This window comes from Eptesicus fuscus, chromosome 19, assembly GCF_027574615.1.
Source record: "Eptesicus fuscus isolate TK198812 chromosome 19, DD_ASM_mEF_20220401, whole genome shotgun sequence".
In the NCBI taxonomy this organism is placed as follows: domain Eukaryota; kingdom Metazoa; phylum Chordata; class Mammalia; order Chiroptera; family Vespertilionidae; genus Eptesicus; species Eptesicus fuscus.
The window spans coordinates 16766373-16790100 of record NC_072491.1 but is presented as its reverse complement, the minus strand read 5'-3'; the positions used below and the strand labels follow the sequence as shown (position 1 = coordinate 16790100).

The 23728-nt window shown below is 40.0% G+C and overlaps 1 protein-coding gene across 1 annotated transcript in view; it reads right to left on the bottom strand.

The window, feature by feature from the left end:
* Positions 1-23728, bottom strand: part of OXR1 (oxidation resistance 1) — a 267355-nt gene that overhangs the window by 107326 nt on the left and 136301 nt on the right. The gene's annotated exons all lie outside the window — the stretch shown is intronic.

Sequence of the window (23728 nt, the reverse complement as noted above, 5' to 3'; positions counted from 1 at the left end):
CCAGGGACCTCTGGGCTTTCTAAATAAACTTTTCTATTTTATTTTTTTAGTTCCGTGGCTCTGAATTCTTTCTTTGCTGAACTCAAGTACTGAGGTTGCTGAACAGAGACCCAATGACATTCTGGTATTGTTTCATGACTAACACCTTCTATAAACTGGACTTAATGATTATGGTCACCTTTAAGAAGAATCAAAATTAGAATTCTTAAAGATGCAATGAATCAAAGCAATAGCTAGAGCTAAATTCACTAGGCAGTCGGTAAGAGTTCAGAGTTATACACCATTAGTATTCTAAGCCTAACATGACCAGAGCTGAACAATGAGGCTTTCTTTATAGAAGTCCTTTTGCACCTACTTACAAAGTTGCTAAACTGGTTTCTTTGTGGGCATTTTGGTCCAAGAAGAAAAGCATGCCTTGGCTTGTCACTGGGTGCTGAGAGTGGATCTCTAATGGGAAAGGAGCAGACTTATCAGGACTGTTTACCTCCACAAGAGCCCTAACTTAATGTGGCTCAAAGCTACCCACACATGGACAAATGGTTTTCTTCTCTTATCACCCCTCCTTTTTTTTTTTAAACATGAGAAATGCACCTGGATTAACCTGCAAGCCATTTCAAAGGCAGAGTTTCAAGTCCTAGATCTTTGGTAAAAAAAAAAAATAAAAAAAATAGTACACATAGCAGTCTTCAGTTGCCCACAGAAACCACCAATAGATGACCAAACCAGGATCCATTTGTCACTAGGCTACTGAAGGTTTCCCCCTAAAGTACATAAACTCAAAAGAGCCTTCACAGAACAGATACCTTAAAAACAAAGTTAAATGGTGGGGCTCCCATCCACCCGGTGTGGTTCAGCGGTCTAGTGTTGACCCATGTACTAAGAAGTTGCTGGTTTAATTCCCAGTCAGGGATCGATCCCCAGTGGGGGACATGAAGGAGAGAGATGATTGATGTTTCTCTCTCATTGATATTTGTATCTCTTTATCCTTCTCCCTTCCTCTCTAAAATCAATAAAAATATAACATAAAAGAAAATGATGGGAGTTCCAATGTAGTTATAAAGTTAGGGACTTTGAAATCAGACACAGCTGATTTTGAATTAGCTCTCTGCCAGTTATTTTGTAGCTTTGGCTGAATTATATAAAGCTCTCTATTTCCCAGTTCATCACTAGTAAAAAAGGAGAAAGAACATCTAACTGCCAGGGCATTGACTTAGGATTAAATGCAATAATGTATGTAAACTATCTAAGTACAATGTCTGCCATTTGGTAGATGTTTAAAAATAATTCCCGGAACCCTTCACATGCCGACAAAGCCTGATTGAAGCAAAGCAGAAGGACTGGAGAGGAGGCACCCGAGACTGTGTTGGGTGACGGCACAAATCAGTGAAGGAAGAAAAGCAGGAGACAGTGAGGAGTCCAGACAAGGGCACAAAAAGCTTGAACTTAGGATCAATGAGGGGGGCGTCTACTCTTTTCAGACTACAAGGCACATGACTCGCAATGTTCACAACTGTGTGACAGAAAGAGAGAGTGGTGCTGCCCTTGAAGGGAGAGGAAGAAATGGCTTGAATAAAAAAATGGTCATTTGAGCCAGGTCAGTATGGTCAGTGGTTGAGCATCGACCTATGAACCAGGAGATCATGGTTCGATTCCCAGTCACAGCACATGCCCAGGTTGAAGGCTCGATCCCCAGTAGGGGATGTGAAAGAGGCAGCCTATCAGTGATTCTCTCTCATCATTGATGTTTCTATCGCTCTCTCCCTTTCCCTTCCTCTCTGAAATCAATAAAAAAATATTTTTAAAAAAAGGTAATTTGCATTCTGGAGCTATTTTCAGGGACTCTCAGAATATTAGGGGGAAGTAGCCCAGCTCACACTGGACATGGGGTGCTTTAGGCTGGACAGAAAGGTGAGCACTCAAGTTTCCCTTGAGAGAGTCAGATACATATAGGTGAGTCGATACCACAGCAGAAAATATGCAAAAGAAAGGAAGAAGTGTAGAGAGAGGCCAGAACAGACCATGTATCCATGTATGTGTAGTTAGGTCAGGCACAACAACCCTGTCCTTTATTTTTCAGCCTTAAAGGCAGAGCGCCAAAACAACTGTTTGTAAAGGTGTTGGAAGGCATCATGGGAGGGCTCTGGGTCATTGGTCAGTTAGGATCTTCTTGCTAAAACAACAAAAAACAACCAGAGAGGGTTTCTTTCTTTCTTTTGGAAGGGGAGGGGGCCTCGGGAGGAGTTAAGAGTAACAAAAACTAACATTCCCATGTGTTTACTTAGTGGCTAGTGCTCTGGTGTGGTAGGCAGAACAATGTCCTTGTCCTAATCCCTAGAGCCTATGAATATGTTACCTCACATATAGCAAAGGGGAAGTAAGGCTGCGAACCATTTGGCCTTGAGAAGGGAGGTTGTCCTGGTGGGCCCGATGTAATCACAGGGGTCCTCATACGTGGAAGAGGGAGACAGGAGAGTCAGTGTCTGAGTGATTCCATATGAGAAAGACTTGACTGGCCTTTGCTGCCTTTGAAGATGGCAGGGGGCCACTAGCCAAGGGTTATAATTAGAAACCTCTAGAAGCCTCTAGAAGCTAGAAAAGGAAAAATAATAAAAGGATTCTACCCTAGAGCCTCCAGAAAGGATGCAGCTCTACCCACATATTGACTTTAACCAGGGGAGATGCATTTTGGACTTTAGACTACCAGTCCTATAAGGTCATATATTTGTGTTGTTTCAAGCCACCCTCTCTTTTTGGTGATTTGTTACAACTGCAATAGGAAAGTAATACATCTCTGGTAAATACTCTGGTGAATGTATACCATATATCTGAGGCAGGCCCTATTAGTAGCCCAATTTTACAAAAAATACTCTTGTCCACTATTTCTCTCCCCCCCCCCCCCCCCCCGCTCCAAATCTTCTGAAATATCTAGAGAAGGGCCTTCAATCATTATCTCTCTTTCTTAGAAAATTCCTCAATATAGTTCTACCCATCTAATGATACCTCTGTCATGGTATAATGAAATGAGAATGGGTTATAATCACACGTAATAAAAACAATATGCTTGTCATTGTGTTAGGATGACTAGTTATTTTTATCAGTTGCTTTCAACCAGGAAAGTAAAAAGGACCTTCCACAAATAACTAAGTGCCATTCCTTCAAGCTCAGTATTTATGTTGTTCCTTGAGGCTTTTAGCAATGACCTTGTTCACAATATTAAATCCTAGCTATTTCTGTCCTGGCTCCTCCCTTACAGAATGTGGTTGGCTCAATTAAAGCAGGCCATTAGGCAAGCCTCCACGGACTCGTTGGAGAAGAATATTTGACCTGTACAAACAGACCTCAGACAGAAACCAAATCAGCAATGCAAGAAGCCAGTCATGCCCCGACCTTATGTTTTAATTCCTACAGTGTTAATTTATAAATTATTCCTTTAAAATTTTTTAGTTTTTGAGAGTAAAATATTACTGATATATTTTATCTTGATGAATTATACAGTAATCTCTTCTAAAAGCCTGCCTTTCCCAGTGACATCTTTTTCCTCACACCCCTTCAGCACAAGAGAATTATTCTGCCCTATGGCAAATTACAAGTCCCAGGATCTCACATCCTTCTATTTGTAAGGTTTCAAGAAATCTAAGCTAAAGAGAGCATTATGTGGCTCTGCCCCAGTAAGTGATTGCAATCTGAGGTGGCTTTTTAGCCAGAATGGCATCCTGTGCTACCTCAAATCCTTTGTGGAAAGAGATGTGTGAATCATATGCATATGTGTGTTCACAGGCCATGTAAACACAATCACATGCTTGTGCACATCAGTTTAAATAATTTCTGAAGCACTTCCCTCTTGGTATAACCTTCAGGCTTATTACATAAACTTTTTGGAAACCACTCTATGAGAACAAACAAAAACACTTATATAACTGTTATCAAAAGAAAGGCATGTCTTTTATGTTATTGCAAACAGCTGTACAACCATTTGCTAATCAGCTGTGTGCTGAAAAGGCAATAAACAGTTTTATTCAATAAAACTTTTCCTGTCTCCTCTTTGTCCCACATTTAAAATCATGCTATCCAGCATTTTAATAAAGCAACTGAGATTGGTTACTGCATACATTTCTGCATCTGTCCCTAGTAAACAGATGGATGAGTCCAAAAGCAGTGATTTTTAATGTTGCAAGTCATAATTAGAGTAATACCAAAAGAATTTTACAGAAAACTAAGAACCAATACCATATCTAATTTGGAGTATATCAATAATATTGTACTAGTGTATGACAGAAAGGGAAAAGATGATGACATCTGAGAGTTGTTTGTAAAATTCACATAAGCATGCCGACTCATCCAAAAACTTAACATTTTGTGTTTATTCTACTAAACCGTGAACACGGGGAACAAGTTTTGCACTCTGTCCACTAACATCAATGACCTTCTTCTAATCTATATATATATAAAAGCCTAATATGCAAAGTGTCCCCTCGGGAGTTCCACCGACTGTGAATTCCATCACTTGCTATGATGTGTGCTGACCACCAGGGGGGCAGTGTGAAATGAAGGAAGGCCCCTGCCAGCGGCCAGCAGCTGGGGAAGGGAGGTCCTGGCCAGTGGGCTGCAGCAGCTAGGGTCCCTACCCATGCATAAATTTCATGCACTGGGCCTCTAGTATAGCCATATTTTCTGTTCTCTTGGCGATTAACAGCCTATGTTTTTCAAATAACATGGCAGTCCATGACTGTGGAACACAATAAGATTTATAAGTAGACAATAAATTGGAAGGGAAAGAGCAAGGAGTCCAAATATGTTGGCTCTAAAACTAATTAATTGGAACCCAAGATGGCGGTGTAGGTAAACACACCTAAACTGCGGCAGTGCACAGCAATTTCAAAACTACAACTAAAAGACAAAACATCTATCATCCAGAGCAGGCGTCCTCAAACTATGGCTCGCGGGCCACATGCGGGTGTTTTTGCCGTTTTGTTTTTTTACTTCAAAATAAGATATGTGTAGTGTGCATAGGAATTTGTTCATAGTTTTTTTTAAACTATAGTCCGGCCCTCGAATGGTCTGAGGGACAGTGAACTGGCCCCCTGTTTAAAAAGTTTGAGGACCTCTGATCCAGAGCCACGGAAGGGCTGGCTGAGTTGAAGTTCTACAACTAGACAGAAAGAGAGGGGAGCATTCAGTGTACAAACTGAGCATTCAGTGTACAGCTGAAAAAGGGGGTGCACGCAGTGGATCCTGGCTGGCAGCGGGCATTGCGTTCTTCAACCTGAAGGGGAGACGCACGAGACCTAGACTCCTATGGGGAGAAGCTGGACTCTCTGCCATCGGGTTGGAAAGTGAGGGTGGCTTGCTTGCAGAGCTGCGCAGAGGAATAATTGTTTGCTGTGCTGGGGCGCGAGATGTGGGAACACGGTTGGAGGCGCGGGACGGCTGGCTGCCAGCCATTGCTGTTTGCCATGCCCTAGCCTAGTGATGCCCTGAGACCCTGCCCCGCACAACCTACAAACCCACCCAAGCTCCAAGAAGCGGCTTTTGCATATGAATGGCCTTCACTATCACTGCTAACTTTCAAACCAGTTCAGAGAGCTCCATAATCTACAAATCCCAAGCAGGAAGGAGAGGACTGTATTTCTTGCTGTAGCTCCTGCAGGGTGACCTCAGACAGTAGCTGACCTGCACCCCATTGGAGATCCAGAAGCCAGTGTACCTAGTGGTCAGTGTGAGACACAGATTTCAACTCCTCACATCCGTAAGTGACACATTCAAGAGGCAGACTCAGTGAGCACCAAAGCCCCACTGAAACAAGTCTAGCACCATAAGCGTGTCTCCAGCGCATCAGTTCTTCCATTATAAACACAGCGGGTCACCACAGCCAATTGGCCTGGAGGACAATTCCTCCCAGGGTACCAACAGCAATCAAGGCTTAACTACACCAAGAATTTGCACTCAGCCCACAAAGGGGCGTACCAAGACCGTCCACCTCGGGTGATTGGGGAGGATGAGCTACTGGTCCCTGTGGGTCACCTACCACACAAAGCCACTCCATCAACATAGGGAAGCAGCCAAAATGCGGAGACACAGAGGCATGTCGTGAAAGGGGGCAATGGAGGAAAGCAAACTACAGGACGACATGGAGTTCAGGACCACATTTATAAGGTTACTTAAGAATGTTCTAAAAACTGCTGAGAAACTTGGTGAGACCTTCAAGGACCTTAATGAGAATGCCAAAAAAAAAAAAAAAAAAAAATGGAAAAGGACCAGTCAGAAGTTAAGCATACACTGTCTGAAATAAAGGATATACAGAAACTCAACTGTAAATCAACGTACCCCAAGAATCAAACCAAAGATCTGAAATATGAGGAAACAAAAAACCACCAATCAGAAAAACAAAAAGAAAAAAAGGATCCAAAAATATGAAGATAATGTAAGGAGCTTCTGGGACAACTTTAAGCATAACAACATCCAAATTTTTGGGGTGCCAGAAGGAGAGAGAGAGCAAAATATTGAAAACCTATTAGAAGAAATAATGACAGAAAACTTTCCCCACCTGGTGAAAGAAATAGACTTACAAGTTCAGGAAGCACACAGAACCCCAAACAAGAGGAATCCAAAGAGGACCACACCAAGACACATCATAATTAAAATGCCAAGGGCAAAAGACAAAGAGAGAATCTTGAAAGCAGCAAGAGAAAAACAGTTAGTTACCTACAAGGGAGTACCCATACAAATGTCAGCTGATTTCTCAACAGAAACTATGCAGGACAGAAGGGAGTGGCAATAAATATTCAAAGTGATGAACAGCAAGAACCTACAACCAAGATTGCTCTACCCAGCAAAGCTATTATTCAGAATTGAAGGTCAGACAAAGAGCTTCACAGACAAGTAAAAGCTAAAGGAGTTCATCACCACCTAACCAGGATTACATGAAATGCTGAAGGGTATTCTTTAAGAAGAGGAAGAAGAAGAAAAAGGTAAAGATAAAAATTATGAACAATAAAAAGACATCAAATACATACCTACCAACATGTGAATCTAAAAATCAAGTGAATAAAAAGTCTGAAGAACAGAATGAACTGGTGAATATAATGGAATCAGGGACCTAGAAAGGGAGTGGACTGACAATTCTCAGGGGTTAGGGGGTCTGAGGGGTGTGGGAAGAGATTGGACAAAAGTCTTACACCTATGGATGAAGACAGTAGTGGGGGGTAAGGGCATGGGGTGGGGTGGGGAATCGGGTGGAGGGGAGCTATGGGGAAAAAAAAAAAGAGGAACACATGTAATAATCTGAACAATAAAGATTTATTTTAAAAAAATAAAATAAATAAATAAAACTAATTAATTGCACAAACCCTAAGGTTTGTGCAATTAATAACTCTTTCAAATTAAACTTAGCAAGATCCTTTCCTGTTCTAACATCTACTTTAACAATATGATATAATTAATCAAACCCATGAGATCAAATGTTAATCGGCACCATCTATAACTCAGAAAAGTAAATTGCATTTGGAATGACCAATGATAATGTCACCACATGAACCATTAACTTGCATGGGGGTAATTTTTAAGTCAAGAGGGAAAACTGAAAATTTTATGATTGAAAAAGTCATGAAATCATCAGTACATATTGTATACACATGTGTGTGTTTGTATATATAACACGTAGAGAAGTTTTTAAGCACATTAAAGTATGTTTTAAGGAAGAACAAAAGGAAAGTCTATATGCAGAGGTTTGGACACTCAAACCTCTTTCTGATAACTGTGAACCTCTACTGATAAATGGGATATGGATGGGGGATTATAAAGTGTTTTTGTTTGCTTGTTGGTATACCCTGCTTTTTAGTCCTGTTATTCATATTAAACTCTATAGTTTTAGTAGTTTTATTTATTGTGAGGTTTAGATGACAATAAAGGAGGCATATTTTATATATGTTGGGTCTAAAATCCCTGAGTAAGTTCAAGGTGATGTGAGCCCACTCCAGCTACTCGTGGTAGACATATCTACGGATATCACTGAACTCTACATGTTCCCCTTATTCAAGAGGTGGGTCCATGCTGGCATATTGTCCTGAGCTGACTGGATGATGAGGTCTCACCTGACACTTGAGTCAAAGGCTGTTCTTCCAGGAATAGACATGCTGGGTATTCAGACACTCTCTCCAACTGAAATAGGAGATGAATTCTGGAGCTCAGACCATTGGAGTTAGATCTCAGTTGAAGTTATAACAACAAAAGCTGTGTTCAAGTTAATGGACATGGATAGAAACCTGCCTCTATACAGGAGAATGGAAGACCTATAGAGAAAAGTGGAAGTCAAAGACTGTGGGGAAGCAGGTAGAGAAAGAGAGACAACCTTAGCTCCTGATTTTCTAGGACTCAAGTCCTGTCTCCACAAAGCATGGACTTTGGATGTCATTGCTAGACCAATCATTACCATCTCTATCCTTTTGCATATGATTGGGTCAGTTTTAAATTCCTGAGACTCAGAGAGACTTGATTAGGAAGAACATTATCATCTTAAGAGTATGAAATAGTCTACTAGAAAATTTGTATATTTTCTCATTTGACCCTTATTAAAGCTCTTAAAAATATTACTACTATTTTACAGGCAATAAAAAGGAAGGAAGAAGGTATTTTCAACATTCTAGAGTTTTGTCCAACACAGATTTTCAACTCAGGACTGCCCATCTCCATCACGCCATACAACCATGACCATTCCATCCATAAATGCTCTTATTTTCCTAATAACTGGCATCATGCCCAGAATTCCCCTAGGATGGTGGGGCTTCCTCACCCCTAACACAATGGAGCCAGAGTTGCCATTGGAGGTCTTAGACCTCACCCCCATTCTGTATATGTGATGGTACTGCATACTGGGATTGAGGTCATAATGGGTAAGGAGGTCTTTCTGAAAGTACAGGCTATTTTAAAGAACCATAGGCTTTTTAACTGATCTTTAAGCTCACTGAGGATGGGACCATGTTTGTACCTGGTACATAATAAAAATTCAAATATGTAGAGTGTTATGATTAATTTTATGCATAAACTTAGTTGATGATGTGCCCAGTTTTTTTTAGTCAAACACCAGCGTAGATGTGGCTGTGAAGGTATTTTTTAGATGTTATTAACATTTAAATCAGTGGACATTAAATAAAGTGAATTATCCTTCATAATGCGGATAGGCCTTAGCCAATCAGTTGAAGGCCTTAAAAGACTGAGTTTTCCTGAAGAAGACTGCAATATAGAAATCCTGCCTGACTTTCCAGCTGGCCTGGCCTGCCCCACAGAATTAGGACTAAAGACTGCAATGACTCTTAATTCACATAAGCTTGCCAGCTTGCCCTACGAATCTCATCTATGCCAGCTCCCACAATCACAGGAGCCAATTTCTAACAATAAATCTCAATAGATAAATAATACATGTTTTCTATATTTTACACATTATATACAAGGTGCCCCAAAAACTGTATATACACCTTAACAGCTGATAGCTCAGTTGATGTTTCTTTCTTTTCATATTTAACTCATCAGAATATATAATTATTCCAAGTGCTTATACATTTTTAAGGACACCCTATATACTAATATATACATTTCCTATTGGTTTTGTTTCTCTGGAGAACCATGACTAATCAGTAGGGTTTGCTGAGGTTGTTGGGATGGGAGAATTTAATTCAGGAGATACTAAAGAAAAAAGTAATTTCAAATCTGGAGCCAGTCCTTTGTAAAGGAGAGGGTAGAGATCCGGAGTGGATGGCACTTAGCACAATGTCTTAATGAATGGTTAAAATACAAATGCAGGCTCAGCGTCCAGCCTGGGGTGGGGGTGGAGGGTAGAAGGCTAAATAGCTGTGTAACCCTCCCAGTTTTGGGGAGGGTTGCAGAGTTGGAAGGCTATTGGGGGTTGTAAAAACAGGTTGCAGGAGACAAGAGGGTCCAGCAATGTGTCAAGAGGCCCGAGTCTGAGAAAGAATCCCCAGTGGTCAGGAATTCTCAGTAAATTCCTAGAACAGCAGTGCCAGGCGAAATTTGAATAATTTCCTGTTCTTTGCAGTAATCACCTTCACCTATTGTTCTCTCCCATCCTTCAACCTACATTAACTTGTGTACTGATGTTTTAGTTGTGCTTTGGGGATCAAAAGGAAGAAAGTGGGGTTTTCCAGCCTGAAGCATAGTGGGCTCATGAGTGAGCTCCGGCACCCTGTGCTGTGGGTGCCTTAGCAAAGGGCAACTTTAAAGGTAAGAGTGGCAGAGAAGCAGATGGAGGCAGTCTGACTCAATGACAACTATGTTAACAAAGTGGATGGGATAGAGTGATATAAGGTTTACACTAAAAAAGTCATCACTGTATGACTTGCAAATCCTTTTTCTACTCTTTATCTTTGACATTTTAGCCTACAAAGTCTCTCATTACTTAAGCTTGTGGCTCACTTGGAAAATTTTATCTGCTGTAAAAATATTAACTTTTCCCAGTAAGAATGTTGATAACAATCCAATATATTTGTGGACCAAAAGAAAACCAAAGATCTCTTTTTGTTCCTGGTTGGAGAATAAATATGACCCAGTCCAGATATTTGAAGGAAGATAAAGTATGAAGTCTCTATAATCATTAAATTCAGGCTCAGTGCTCTTTTCACTTCAGACCATTGAGTTACAATTGTACTTTATTTCAAAGTGGTGGACTGACTTCTACTGTTTGAGATGCTGAATTAGTAATCTGATAAAGGGGATGCTGACATTTTCTCCTTTCAGTAGAAAACAGCAACTAGATAGAAAGAAAAGTGGACATGCCTGGCCAGTGTTGCTCAGTGGTTGAGTGTCGACTTATAAACCAGGAAGTCATGGTTGGATTCTCAGTGGGGGCACATGCCTGGGTTGGGGACTCCATCCCCAACCAACAATTCTCTCTCATCATTGATTTTTTTTCTCTCTCTCCCTCTCTATTCTTCTCTGAAATCCATTGAAATATATTAAGAAAAAGAAAAGTGGTCATTGTGCATGAGAGGGAGGTATACTATCCTCTAAATGAAATAAGGTCCACTAAGTGAAGCCATTGCAGTTGTCTACAAAGTCACCTCTTCCTCATTCATTCATAATTTCCTCCAAAACAAAAGCTAATTTCTGTGGCAATTTCCCAAGTTTTATAAAATGAAATCCATACCAAGTACTTTTTAAAACTGAGAACATGAGCAAAAAATACTTTTTAAAGTATAATACAATAAATTTCACGCTAAATTTCTCAAATTAATAAACATGTACTTGGCATTTATTTCACTGATGTGAGCCTATGAATGGTCAAAGAATACATGAAAACTTAGTTTAATCACTAAGAAATAATGTTAATTCTTTTAAGACCCTAGTGCCAGTTAGCCAATAGAATGGACTTGGCCAGTGAATAGTCGCAGAACAACTTAGCTTCTTGTTATCAGAGAAACAGTCCATCACCTTCTCATTGGGGAAAAGGAAAAAAAAAACAAAACACAAAACAAAACAACAATAACCCAACAGTATCTGGCTTGTTAACTGAAGATTTAAGGTAATGTATGTTATTACTTGTACTAAAGGTCCACCTTGCCTATAGTCTTTAATTGCCTAAACAGTATTAAATCTAGAGTCACATATTTTTTTCTGGATCAACAATTATTTAAATACTGAATAACAAGCTCAAATCTTTTAAATTTTTGTGGTATTGGTCAGCTTCTTTGAGCTAACAGAACATATCATCATCTACATTTTGGTTACAGAGCAAGTAATCATGGTAATGATTGAAATTTTCTTTTCATAGTTTGTGTCTCAACTGTTTCAGGAGGTTGGGATGTGGGATTTTGTAATAGTTGCCTAATAGCAGCTTTAATTGACCACATTTGAACATACCCGGAAGCACCTGCAATGGCAGTCGTTTACACCGGAACCCCTGGGGTCTTAGAGGTTTTCATTTTGGTGAATTGGTAATTCTTTGTTTTAGTTATATTATTGCTGTTGCCTTCTACTCCCATTAGGTAAATCCAGAGAGAGCCTTGGCCTCCCACTAACATCAACTTCTGATGGTGGAAAAAAACTGCTCTTTCTTGAAATTATAGTTAAGTATTAATTTTTATTTCTTCACAATCCCCCAAAGCCTCAAGTAAGGTAAAGGGGACATCATGAAGTTTCCTCTGATAATCAGTCCTTAGATTCTCCCATTATTGGGTCAAATGGGAGACCTCACAATACTCCCAGAGGCCTTGTGATTCCATAGAGCTGTCTCATCCCCATGGCTCCTGGTGAGACAGGAAAGGTTACCTTCACACCTATGCCTTCCTAAGCCATGTAGGGATCATGTATGTCAAGTGTAAGAACAGAGGCTGCAGACACAAATGTTCTTGAGGAATAGCTGAAACTAGTGGCAATCCTGGAAGATGAGTGAACTTCAAAAGTCATATTGTCAGCTTGATTGACTATGACCCCAGTCAGTTAGTCATCAGTGATCCATAATTCATCACTGATCCGTAATTGGTACTAATTCAAATATTATAGATTTGGTAAGCCATGATACAGTCTTCACAAAGGGGTTACATCTACTTAAAACATGAAGTGCCTCCTGTTAATTTTCTGAGGGCAGGATATCCTAAGGCTGTGAGATTAAATTTTCAAAGACTATATTCAAGGGCAAAATTTGTACTGGAATTTCATCCTGAATGTATTCCATCTGGCTGATATAAACATGAATATTAAGCACTTCAAATTTAGCAACAGTCCTGCTCATAAGGTTGGTTTTTATAGATATTTTTATGATTTCCAAAAATATTAAAAAGAACTACTGTTAATTACTATACAGCTATATAAAAAGTAGATTAAAAACAGTTATCTGTTGAATTTTGCAACCTTTTGGTTCACCTAACATAATTTTTAACATAAGTCAAAATTAAAATATCATCTGGTAGCCACAATTTTTTTTTTGTTGTTTCATGGGATACATGTGTGTTGCTAAGGATGCAATTTCATCCTATATAATAAAGAGCTAATATGCTAATGGTTATCACACTATCATGCCATAATGACCCATCAGCAGGAGGCTGCATGTGTATGCATGGTGGGGCGGAGCCGCCGCAAGGCGACTCGAGGGACCGAGGGTGGGGCTTGAAGCAGGTAGAGACGGCTGGAGGGGTCGGGGGTGGGGCCAGGCATGCTCGAACTCCGGGTGGAGAGGTTAGGGTGTCAAGGCAGGGCAGTGGGTGGGTGGGTGGGGCACGCGCAGGTGGGTGGGTCATGTGATTTCGCACATGGAGTCACTAGTATGATGATAATAATCATTTACAAAGTCTAAATATATAGACTTGAAGAGAAGCAGACTTGCCTAGATACCTAACTATTTCTAGATAATACTCTAGAATTAGTAGTTTAGAAAGCACATATGGTAAGGAAGACACAAAGCATACAACATATCTGTGAATCACCAGCACCATCATTTATGATCCTCCTTTTCTTTAGTCCACAATTTATGGGAACAAGGCTGAGGATTCCCTGTTATTCCACTATAGTACAGTTGCATTAGGGGACAAGAGGGTTCTGTTCTCTCATAAAGTGCTAATCCAGATAAAGTTGACATGAAGTAGGTAAAGGGTTTTAGAACAACTTACTCAAAGTTTGGACAAGGGGAAAACTTTTCAACTAAAGAGAAATAAAAGTATTTTAAAATAAAAGCTCTCCACCTTACTGCTAGAAAGAGCCCAGAGACAAAAAAGGGCTTTATGTTTAGAAACATGAGAGTTGGTCATATTTTCTCTATAGAGAGGTATCAAAAGAAATCTATTGCTAACTTCATGATGTGGGATTTTGTCAGAATCGAGCAATTCAGTTGGTGGCGAATCCAATACCACACCCAACTGGGACCCCTGAAAAAAATAAAAGTGGGAGGAGCCTCAGTTGCATTTGATGGCATGACGCCTAAGGGAGATTATTGTTCCATTGTTAGAGGAGACTGAGAGTAAACCTGCCCAGTGCAGGGAGCCACCCTATGACAAACCAGAGAATATCAAAAGCAACCAGGCTGTTCGCTATATTCCACCAATGAGTGAGATCATGTAGTATTTATCTTTCTCCAACTGTCTTATTTCACTTAGCATAATGCTATCCAGGTCCATCCAACATAAACAGATGAATAAAAATAGATCCAGAGACAGAGAAGCATCGAACTGACTGTCAAACCTCAGAGGGAAGGCTGGGGAGGGGGACGGGGGGAGGGATAAGAGATCAAACCAAGGACTTGTATGCATGCATATAAGCATTACCATTGGACACAGACACTAGAGGGGTAAGGGCATGTGCTGAGGGGCGGGGGGTGTGAGTGGCCAGGGAGAGGTCAATAATATTGAAATAGCTATGTACTACGGACCAGGGAGGGTACTTGAAATATCAGGGGGACCACTCTGTAAAGTATATGATTGTCTAACCACTATGTTGTACACCTGAAACTAATCCTATCTAATAAAATAGTAATATGCAAATTGACCATCACTCTGCCACACCCACAAGCCAAGCCCACCAGTCATGCCCACCAGCCAATCAGAGCCAGTACACAAATTAACCCCAACCAAGATGGTTGCGGCCACAGAGAGCAGGAGGGAGGCTTGGGTTTCCCTGGCAATGGAGGAAGCCAAGCTTTCCGCATACCCTGGCCGGCTGAGGCCTCCACTCAAGGGTACAAAGTTTCAATTATAGAAGGTAAATAAATTCCAACAGAAATGGCGGCAGCCACTGAGCTGGAAGAGGAGGAGGATAGGGTTGCCCCGGGCGATGGAAAAAGCCAAGCTTCTGCAGCCCTGGCCTGCTGAGGCCTTCACTCCAGGCTACAAAGTTTCAATTATAGAAGATACATAAATTCCAACAGAAATGGCTGCCGCCACGGAGTGAGCAGGAGGTTTGGCTCTACTCCAGGCTACAAAGTTTCAATTGTAGAAGATAAATAAATTCCAGATACCAGGGCCTCCACTTGGGTTGCCAGTGGGCATGGCCGGCCTGCAAACCACCACAGTCCCCTTGCCCAGGCCGCCCCACGCCCCAAGGGAACCCCACCCTGATCTGGGACACCCTTCAGGGCAAACCAGTTGGCCCCCACCCATGCACCAGGCCTCTATCCTATCTAATAAAAGAATGATATGTAGATTGACCATCACTCCAACACACAAGATGGCTGCCCCCATGTGGTCAAAGATTCTGCCCCCATGTGGACACAAGATGATACTACAAGATGGCTAGCAGGGGAGGGCAGTTGGGAGGGACCATGCCTGCAAGGGAGGGCAGTTGAGAGGGACCAGGCCTGCAAGGGAGGGCAGTTGGGGGCAATCAACCCTGCAGGGGAGGGCAGTTAGGGGTGACCAGGCTGGCAGAGGAGGGAAGTTGGGGGCAAACCGGCTGTCAGAGGAGCAGTTAGACATCAATCAGGCTGGCATGGGAGTGGTTAGGGGGTGATCAGGCTGGCAGGAAGAAGCGGTTAGGGGCAATCAGGAATGCAGGCAGTTGAGCACTTGGGAACCAGCAGTTTTGGATTGTGAGGGATTCCAGATTGGAGAGGGTGCAGGCTGGGCTGAGGGACATGCCTCCGCCCCCTCCCCCCGCACGAATTTCGTGCACTGGGCCTCTAGTACACAATAATATTGAATGTGAACTATAATTTAAAAAATTTTTTTAAAAAGCAACCAGGCTGAAGGCTCTGGTGAAAACAAGGGCTAGAGAGGAAACCCATGTGGAACAGTAGTTACCATTCTTCTAACTAGTTGCTCTTTACCAACTCTTGTCCTCCAACAATCTTATTTTCCCTTCAAAAAATTACATATACAGACAGTCCTCAGGTTTTATCAGACTCCACATAGGTCGTTTTGTGGTTATGTCACCATCTCCCATTTATTTATAAAAGAAAAAAAAAAGTTCCGTCATTTCGATGTATGTACATATGTGCTTTATGTTTTTTATTATTTATTTACCACAAGTAAAGGTCAGGAATTGTTATCTTTCTTTTACATTTTTGTTACTGTTTCACTTCATTACTGCTGTGTGTTTGCTCCATGTGAGTGACGTAGGTGCTTATGTAGGTGGGTCCGACTTAAGGTGAAAATCGTGTTACGTCACGCCGTAGGATCAGATCTCTGATGTAACCCAAGGACCTACTGTACAAAATTCATGCAAGAGTAGGCCTTCCTTCCCCTGGCTGCCAGCACCAGCTTCCCTCTGGCACCTGGGACCCAGGCTTTGCTCCAGCCCAGGCTTGGTCCAGAAGGACGTCCAGAATGATGTCCTGCCTAATTAGCATATTACCCTTTTATTATTATAGATATGTATATATAATTTCTTTTTGTTTTCCTTAATAGAAGTGGTTTTGTTTCAAATCTTGATTCCACCTCTTAGGATCATTCTGGCCTTGCCTCTGGGTGAAGTTGCTGTGAGAAGCAAATGAGGTTAATCACAGAAAGCAAACCAGTGCCTTTAACTTTCTGTTTTTATAGTGACCCATAAATATTAGTCATCACCATTACTATTTAGTATACAGATCATAACCTGAAATCATTTCACTTATTGGTATTTTTCTTATGTATTGGCTGTTTACTCACACAAGAATACGAGTTTTGTCAGTGCAGAGATCTTGATTTTCACTTCTCCATCCTGTGTGCTTCTTACAGTACCAGGCCCATAGTAGGCACTTGAGAAATACTTGTTAGCTCTTAATTTAATAGGGGAGAGAAGGTATGGCAAAGCAGGAAGAAGGGACTTTTCAGTAGTCTAATCCTGAATCTTCCACCATTTTTGTTGATGACTTTTGGGACCTCAGTTTCTTCATTAGTGTGATCCTATAATAGTGGATACAGTTTTGTTCATTTGATGAGGGTATGACTTGTGAAAAAGTAAAATTACCTATCAGGCAGCAGGGGGCAGCAGTGAGTCAAAAGTGCATCTGTAGCTCTAATGGCCAAGTGCCCTTTTATTTCCCTTGAACTTAATAACTTGTATTTAAATATTCCATCAAGAATTCATTACATATTGTGATGTAATGGGAAAAACACATCTCCTGAGAAAAATGATATGTAAACCATCTTTTATTTCGGTAAAAATGGAGTTTTTAATTCAAGAATCAAGAAAAACTCATGTATGCCTTCTGATTTTATTTCCAAGTGTGAAGCACAAGAATCAAATTTAAGGATTGTGGTGGTGGTATTTCCAGTTCCACTGTTCTCTATGTGTTAACTATTAAAACACCAAACATAGAGATTAAGTAATCTGCTTAAAATCATGCAGATGTACAAGCCCTAATAGAAAGCTTTTAACTACTGTGTCATATTATAAGAAGTTTCTTGATTTAAAAAGTAAATGAGGGGTTATATAAATTTCTTGCAAATAAATTAAAACCAAGAAGCAAGGAATATTTTCCTCCTTGCTTGAAAAAATTAAATAAAAGGTACAGTACTCAATTAACTCAACATTTAGCAGGCCCACCTAAAGTAACTTTTGACACATTAAATTTCCACAACATCGTTTGCTTTCTTTTCTGTTTATATTCAGAACATGGATCAGCTGGCTTTACCTGCATGGGCCTGCAATACTGAGTAATTTCTTAGCTAAATCTGTATCTCTCCCTTCTCTCATCTCAGCTATTCTAGTACCTTTTGTTTTTCCTTTGCCCCAGCTCAAAAAATAATGGTTTAAATGCTAACATTTCCATCTAGATACATGCCAATAAAAAAGGACAAACCTGCAAATCAGACAGGTTTCGAGAAGAGAGAAGGTAGAAAAGGCAAGCTGTAGAGTTTATCTAGGCACAGCAGTGGATAATCTGTGCATACACATCAAACAGAAACTCACTGGTGGTTTATACATCGACCTATTTGGGCTTCTATGAGAAATTTAGCCTACTATTTGAGAACGTTCTTTATTCAAAGTCCATCTTAAAAGGACAGCTCCTTAGCATTTTCAAATATAACTACACAGTCATGATAAGCAAGCTTTCCAGAGATATTGATGACCATGACCTTTAAGGGGGTTTTGTGCTGTATTTTCCGAGTTATGCACTCTCCCACTCTCCTAGATGACTTCACACTGTTTTCTCTCTCCTAATAAGCTTTCTCCATCCGTATTCTTGGTTGATGATCTCCCTACCTTAGTGAAAAAGTGAAACTTTTAGAGGAGGACTCTCATTACCACACCAGCCCACCATCAGTATCTGTAGCTACCCACTCAGCCTTCTCATCTGCTCCTTTTAAGCTCATTTATCTTGCCCATTAAGAGGCAGTTCCTTCAAAACTCTCCACTCTCCTCTACCTCATCAAATTTCCCCCTCTCTACTGTATTGCTCTCATCCACATAAAAATAGGCTGTTATTCTCCCATCTTAAAAAAGCCCTCTCTTGACCCAATTTACTCCACATAAGTTGCTCTTCTTCTGCTGCTCATCTATGCAGAAAAACTCCTTGAAATTTTCCACATTTGCTGTTTCTAATTATTTCCCTTTCCATGCTTTCTCTTAAATCCACTCCAATTGGGCTTGCAGGTGGACCACTGCACTGCTCTCAAAGTCTCCCATGACCTTCACCTTGATAAAATCAATGGTCATCTCAGTTCTCACTGACCTTTATCTCGTCCTCCATACACTGTCTTCACTGACTTCCACGACATCACAAGCTCCTGGTTTTCCTCCTATTCCACTGCTTGATCCTTCTGTCTCTTTTGCCAGATCTTCCTCTCAACACTGGGAACTCTGGTCTTCGGTCCCTCGTCATCTGCTGATGCTTACTCTTTTGGTGAGCTCATCCATAGTTTTTGTTATCATCTATATGTTGTAAACTCCCAAGTTAATATTCCCAGAACAATTATTCCCTCCAAATTCCAGATTTGTATCTCCAACTTGTTTATTCTATATCTCCACTAGGAGGCCTAGGTAACATCTCAAACTTAACTTGTTCAGAAATAAACTCCTGAACTCTCAGAAAACCTGCCCCACCCTCATCTTTCCCACTTTACATGAGAGAAAATCCATTCGTTTGCCCTGGCCAAGAGCCTTAGAGGAATATTTGACACTTATTTTGTGTTTTTTTCTTACTCTATACTCTCTCACACCCCACATCCTATTGATCAGAACAAGCTGTGGGCTCTCCATTTAAAATATATCCAGAAGGTGACCACTTCTCGTGATCCCCATCACCACCATCTTGGCATGAACCATTATTTCTCACCTAAATCACAGCAATAACTTCCAATCTGGTCTCTCTGCTTCCACCCTTGCTGGTCCAACACCATATTCTTCACATTCCAGTTAAAATTACTCTTTTGAAATTTAAGTCAGATCTTGTTACTTCTTTGCTAAAAATCAGTCACTCCTTATTTCACTCTGAGCAAGAACTATGATCCTATCATCCAGAATAAAAGCTTCTAAGATGGCATGTGATCTGGCTCCCATTATCTCTCCAAACTCATCCCCCATCTCTTCTGCCCTTGTTCACTTCTTTCCAATTACACTCACTTGGATGTTCCTGAGATATAAAGCAAGTTCCTGACGCAAGGCCTTTCTTTCCTCCTTCCTGGAATTTTATTTGTCCAGGTATCTGCGTTGCTAACCCTTCACCTTCTAAGAATCTATGCTCAGCTCATCATTTCACCAATGAGGTCTACCTACTTTATAGGTTTCTTATAAAGTAAAGCAGTTCCTCCAATCTCTTCCTTTTTCCACTCCCCAGAACCAGTCTTGAATTCTATCCATTTTGACCTGCTCCTGTTCTGGTATCTAGGACAGCTATCCCAGTGGAATTGCCCTTCAGAAGATCCCCTTCACATCTCCCTTATGGGTATCTCCTGCTTGCTCAAGTCCATATTTTCCTTCCTGTTTTATTTTCTTATATTCTTGGGTAAGAAATGGAGCATGGGGAAGACATTTTTTAAATGTGCATGTATGAAAATGACTTTATTCTAATCTTACATCCTATATAATAAAAAGCTAATATGCAAATTATCCCCTTGACCGGGAGTTCGACCAGGGGACAGAACTCCTCTCCACAGCCCCTCCTCCCATCTGGCCCCACCCTTGATCCCCCCCATCAGGGGTGGGCTGGCTGGACCTAACCCATGCACGAATCCGTGCACGGGGCCTCTAGTATTGTTTATAATTCTAGTAAAACTCTTAGTAGGAAATAACTTACCATTAAAATTTTGAAGGCAAACTCCATTATCTTCAAGTTTCTAGTGTTGCTGTAGACACGTCCCATACCACTTGATCCAGAGTAAATACGTTCTCCGGAAGATATGATGATCATTTCTTTGTCACCATTTTTCTGAAGTTTCAGGATAGTATGTCTAGGTGTGGGTCTCTTTTTACTCATTGGTTTCGGTGCTGGGATCTTTTAATTTGGAAATTCATGTCCTTCAGTTCTGGGAAATCTTCTTTAGTTATGTCTGACTTTTCTCCACCGTATTTTTTCTTTCGTATCTCTTTCTGGAATTCCTGCTTAAATGATGGACTTCCATAACTGGCCCTCTAATTTTCCTATTTATTTTTCTCTTATTTTCATTCCTTTATCCTATTGTTATTCTTTTGGGAAGATTTCCTTCAAAGCTCTGAGTTTTTTGTTTATGCAATTTTATCTTTATTCTCTTGGAACTTTCATTCTTTGTTTTTTTGTTTTTGTTTTAATATTCCTTTTTGTATCACTTTATTCTGGTTTCATGGGTACAACATATTTTATCCTGTTGAGAATATTAATAGTGCCATTAGAAGCTTTTCTTTTTTCCTGTATATTGTCTGTTCCTTCCAATTTTTTTTCTTTTTTGAAATTCTTACTAAATATATTGATTGGGATTAAGCAAAAATCAAACATAAAAAATATCCAAAAAACAAAAATAAAAACACAAAACCCAAAAACCTTATAGACACAGACAACAGGATGGTGATTACCAGAGGGAAAGAGGGGTGAGGGGAGATAGAAGTGAGTAAAGGGGGAGGAATGCTGCCAGAAGGAGACTTGATTTTGGGTGATGAACACACAATCCAATTTTTCTGTGTGTTTGGTTTTGTCAATGTTCTCATAGTAGAAACTTCCTTAATTTAAGAATACTTAAGAATTTAAGAGCACTTAAATTAAGGAACACATTTCAATAGCTTTCCTATTAAAGAGTGGGGCACTAAAAAAAACTGATTGCCAGAGTACAAAGTTTCACTTATGCAAGATGAGTAAGTCCCAGACATCTACGGGTCCACATAATGCCAATAGTTAACCACAGTGTACTGTATACGAACAACTTTTTCTACGAGTGCAGGTGTTATGTTAAGTGCTCTTATCATAAAAAATTAAAGAGGGTGAGAGAAAACTTTTGGAGGTGATGGATAGTTAAGACATAGATTATGGTGATGGTTTCATGGGTACATAACTCCAAACCCATCTAGCTACATGCATTAAATATATACAGCTTTCTGTATGTCAGTCATACATCAGTAAAGTGTTTTTTTAAAAGATAGGATTAAGTTAAAATAGCATAACTATATCATGTCATAGATGTATAGAAGCTATGGAAATGGAACTGTGTTTCACTTTTGACTGAGGACCCCAAGACTGAAAACTGTGGAGCAGGTACCAAATATCTCCACATCCTAAAAGTGATGCTAAGAGACTGTAACACCAGCCAGCATTTGCCCCTCACGTACTTAAAAGGTATAAAAGAACAGAGATGAGAGGTGCCAAGAGAGAATCTGTTTGGAGAAAGTGGTCAGTATGTTGTGCTCCCACCCCATCCCCTTATTATTTGGGGAGAAGGCTAGGGAAGCTTCCTCCTCACTTTAAGCCAAGTGAGAGTCTTCAAAGCGGGTAGAAGACCTGGCCATAGCTGGCTGGCCAAAGAAAGAGGAGGGGGCTGTGTAGGCATGAGGTTCATTTCCACCAATGGCACAGCAAAAGAGTCTATTTTCTGGAAATCAGATGTCATGGTAGCTGACTCCTTGGAATTGTTTGAAAAAGGCATCTCATGCAAGGGGAATGAAAGGAAAGCCCAGAAGACATCTGAGGGGCTGGTGGTTTCTAGCAGTTGGATGTAGTTAGACATCCCTGTCACAGCTCCATAGAAGAAATACTTCCACTATCTGAAATGGATTTTGTAGCAAAATAAGTCAAATAGCTTGTTGGCTCTGTTATGAGGGGCCCACAAGAAAATGGTGACCCCTTTTATTTTCATTGGCAGAAGACTTTGCTAGACTAGAAAGAAACAAAATACTATTTTAACTATGGCCGGGCATTACTTATCATTGCCACTATTACCAAAAAAAGCCCCTTGAAAGTCACAGGTCTCTAATTTTTCTCTCTTCTATTCCAATTTTCTCTATTTGTTTCATGGTCCCTTTGTGACTAAGTCCACAGACTTATTCAAAGTCTCACTGTATTATAGTGATTCCTTCATAAGATCATCCTGCTGTGCAAGTAATAAGCTGTAGCAGTTATATTCTAAAAATAGGAAAGAGCAACGCTGCTGTTGTTTCATAACATCCTTTCTCTATAAATGTGGCGTGTTCCCTCTAATTTTGTAAAAATTAAGCTTTACTTAATAAGCTTTACTTATAAGCTCACTAAGAAATTTGACTCTTTAGGATTAGCAAAGGCTAAGTTGAAATGCTATAAAAATCTCTATTTTTATTTAAAAATAAACATCTTCTCCCTTGTTGAATACTCACCACTGAGAAATTACAGTAAGTTCTACAACGGCAAGGACATTTCTGTTTTGCAAGATACGTCCATAGACTTCTGTATGCTAGGTAACCATAACACTGGTTAACTATGGGAAAGACAAGGTCATTCTCCCTAGGTTTGCTATTTTTAGCTGTCACAGAGAACAAGTGCCTTGTGTTTAGCTTATTATTAACATTTCCACATAACGTTGTCATTCCTAATAGGTCTTTATTAATTTTATTTCACTCTAACTGAAGCACCCTGAGTTTTGACTAATATTTATTTTTTTATATATATTTTCTGTCTTATCTTTCTTATCCGTTATTTTTATAAATTATCTGGTAGCATTAGAAAATTTATCAGTCACTGCCTGAAAATGTTAAATTTTATGATTTTTTCTATACTAGTAACTCTTTTGAGAATTTAAATATAATAATCCTACAGAAAATAAATGTGACATTAAATGTGTTATCATTTCTTTTTATACATCTGTTCTCATGTTTAGAGTAAAAAATGCTTCTGAAAGTTTTCACTAGTGAAATGAGAAATGAAAACAAGAAAAACCAAAAACTATTAACAGAAATAAATGTTTTAGAGGTGTTTTTTTTTTTTCAACTCATAACCAAGAATAAAAATCTTTCATATAGCTAACATAACTAGCTCTCTTAAGATCAAAGGTTGACAATTTCTGGTACTTACTCTATACAAGGGCCTATACAAATATCCACATCCACTGTTATTTGCGTAAGATTCTACCATTTGGTTAATATCCATGCTTTAATCGCAGCAATCTGCTTTCCCCAACTAATGATTGACATTTCAAGCAAATGAGGAAAAATAAATAGAAAGGCATAATTTCAGAAACTTACTTCTCAGCTTCATGGCTAAGGGGCCTATTTCCTTGTAATTCAGCCTTCTGTAGCAGTGGGTTGGTGAGTTCTTCTCTTTCAAACATGCTTGCTATTTCAGTGAGTTTGCTTCCATCCTGAATTCTAAGTCTCTAAGTACAGACTGTCTTTGAATAGCACCAGTTTTTCTTCATCTTTAGCAAACTGTTGAGGTGAG